This window comes from Phalaenopsis equestris, unplaced genomic scaffold (assembly GCF_001263595.1).
Source record: "Phalaenopsis equestris unplaced genomic scaffold, ASM126359v1 Scaffold000938, whole genome shotgun sequence".
Taxonomy (NCBI): domain Eukaryota; kingdom Viridiplantae; phylum Streptophyta; class Magnoliopsida; order Asparagales; family Orchidaceae; genus Phalaenopsis; species Phalaenopsis equestris.
The window spans coordinates 1,035,661-1,039,165 of NW_018165377.1; positions in this window are offsets into that span (position 1 = coordinate 1,035,661).

A 3,505-nucleotide genomic window follows, 5' to 3' on the forward strand; every position below is an offset into this window, starting at 1 on the left:
CGAAACCCTTTCACGATTTTGAGAAGAGAAGAAGCGACGCCATCGTCGACTCGCCAAACGTCTTTCACGATTTTGAGAGTGAGGAGAAGAGTCGCCGACTCGCCGAGCGTCTTTCACGATTTTGGGATTTGAGAAGAGGGAGAAGCAGCCGAACCGCCGCGATTTTGAAAGGAAGGAGAAGAGGCGGAACTCGGAAGAGAGAGAAGCAGCCGAAGCCTAAATTTATACTTTTATATTATATTATATTAAATATAATATTTATTAATATTTTGTTATATATTATAATTTATAGAATTTAACTTTTTAAAATTTGATAATTTTTTTTATTTTAAAGAATTTTAATTAATTATAATTTTAATTTTTAATTTTATGAATATGTATTACATGCGTGTGTGTGTGTGCGTGTGTGTGTGTACATATATATTTCTTTTCGAGCAAATTCAAGCCGAACATGAGCGAACAAATGTTTGTTCGTGTTCGGCTCTTTTATATTTCGAGCCTAATGAGCCGAACACGAGCTATTCCCCTAATTGAAATATATGAATGACCAACTAGCTTTTGTATTATTTGCAAATCTCAAAACAAATCCAAATATTACGGGACTGTCAAACAACTTCATGCTTTCTACTTTTACTTTTATTTTTATTGTGTTTTGATCTTATTTTGTTTTCTTTTTTAAGAAAATGTGTTTAATACTGCTATGATTTATATGTTCTTAAACATAAAAATAATAATACATATTTGAATGAGTATTTTTTTTTAAAAAAATTATAATTTTTATAAAATAGTTATGTCTACGCGCGCTCCAGTATTAAGTTCTGACGTCCATGACATATACGACGTTTTTCTTGCTTCACCCAGCACAAAGTATTATCCATGGGCAAGCAGCGGTTGTAGCTGGGGGGGTGCGGTGATGGTGCGTAGCGGCGATAGTCGGCGATCGACGGTGGCGGATGGCGAGGGCCGGTGGTGGCGGATGGCGACCAGTGATCTGCAATGGGCAGGGGCGGGGGCTGGCAACCGGTGACTGGCTGTGGCAGCCAACAACAACAGACGACCACGAGCTTCGGTCTGCGACCGACAAACGAAGGAGTGCGGGGACTGGCGGCGGTTGGTTGAGCCTTGCACATGTAATACTCAATGGTAAAATATGACGTGGGTCATTCGAATGTCCCGATGACGACGTGAATTGCACCACTTCACTGTGCAACCACATCGTTGTGCACAACTGCGTGATGCAATCCACACAGTCATACCAACATAAGTTCATAAAATATGTGTATAATATTTTCTGTCTTCCCAGCCCATAAAAGTTAGAAATACGAAGAAAATTTACATTCATAACACAAAACTCTAATGTATTTACATATCTAACCCTTAAACATTAATATGAAATGAAAAATAATCCATACCACATGACATCTGCCCACCAATGTAATCCGAATGAATATAGAGAAAACTCACACCATGAATGAAAAACAGAGAGGAAAAAGGCTTTCGTACAAGTTACAGCCTCGAAAAAATATAATATAATATTTTATAAGAAAATACCATTTGCATCCCTCAAATCATCATATTTTCAAATAATGACAAAATTATGCTCCTCTCTCTAGCTTCCCTCTCTTTATTTAGAAAAAATATTACGTCTGGACAACCAATCACCTGCAGCCACGTCGCCCGCCGATGACATCTATGGTGACATGTCGGTCAATGATTGAATGTCCGGACGTGCGGTGTTCAGACGAAATATTTTCTATTTTATTTATGCTCTATTTTGATTCATGGACAAATTGTGATTCAACATTCTAAAAGGTATTAAAAAATTAGCACTACAAGAATAAATAAAAAAGTTTAATGATGCGTGCTAGAAATTCACGGCGGTAGAATAATGAATTATTGTCTTAGCGTTGCACTAGAATTAAACACACACAGATAAAAAAAGAGAGGTAAGCAGAAGGAGACACATCAACTTTTTGCATGGAAAATTCTTGAAAAGGGAACAACCACGAGATCTAGCTTAGTTGAAATAATTCACTATGAATGATGAGGACACATGTTCATTCTTCCCCTAAATTAGGAAGATAGAATTACGAAGTTATATAACTATAATCTGATTACAGTTCTTAGTGACAGCAGGTTACAAAAGTCATTGTTGATTGTTGTGGAGGTAGTAGTTTGCCATGAGTGTTGTAGATGGTTGCTCCAGAAGCGTTGATTGGTCAGAGAAACTATAATAAACAGTTGCGAGGACTGTGGACCGCATATGACGTAATGACGAGTATGAATGACGTCCGTAGACCGTGGGGGCCGGAGTCGGGAGTTGCACGAGCTGTGAACCACATAAGCCATAAGGGCAAGTATGAATGATATCCGTAGGTCGCGGAGTCAGAGTTGGAAGCTGCATGAACTGATGACCCCCCAGGATGTTGGGGGCGAGTGTGAATGACATCAGTAGGCCACAGGGGCCGGAGTCCGGAGCTGTAGATCTGTGGATTGCGTAAGTCGAAGGGTCGAGTATGAATGAAGTCCGTAGGCCGCAGGGGCCGGAGTCATGAGCTACATGAGATGCGAACCACGTAGGTCTTAGGGGCGAGTATGAATGACGTCCGTAGGCCGCTGGGGTCGGAGTCGGGAGCTGCACTAATTAATGACCACGTTGGTCTTTGTTGGCACATGGACTGTAGTGATGAGCTCTTATCACATATACGAGAAAGTGTTACTAGATTTTCCAAGTTATAACATTGACTGAAGACGTTTGGTTAATGGTGGTCGAATATGGTCAACAATGGTTGACGACGGTGGGGGGTGATCAATGACGGTCGGAGGTGGTCGACGACAGTCGGCGGTGATCGACGTCGGTCAGTTGTGATGCTTAGCTGCAACTCCTCCTCAAGGCCTTAACTCTCTCTAGGCTTCAGCTCCCCCCTCATGAGAGAGATATGGGTCTATTTATAGTTTTTTAGATTTCATTAATGCAGAAATATGAATCATTTTGATCGGACGATCCAGAGAGCTTCTCCGAATCAAACGACGTTTAATGGTGGGACGTTGTGGCAACGCGTTGCGGCGGGGCGTCTCAGCGATGCGTTGAGTTCAAGACTATCATCCATGATCATGATTTTCCAAAAAGAAGAAAGTCATCATGTATAGCGGTACAAAGTTGCAGGGCAGATTTGCGGTGTCGAGTTACGGTGCAGAGTTGCGGTGCTAGGTTACGGTGCATAGTAAAGTCGTCCCGCCCTGCGTAGCAGAAAAGCAACAAAATTTTATTTCTTGTTGCAGTGAAGAGGAAAGTCGCTCTCGTCCTGCATAGCAGACAAACAACGAGATCTTCTTTCTTGTTTATGCCGCGCTTTTCAGAGGAGATGAAGAAATGTTGTAGCTTTCATGTTGCGCTTTGAGGAGAAGGATTTTATGCTTATGTGACGGCAGAAGACGGCAGGTATCAGTCGGCGGAGTGCGGGGGCAGCTGGGGGAGCCTCACACATGTAATTCTCCCAAAAAA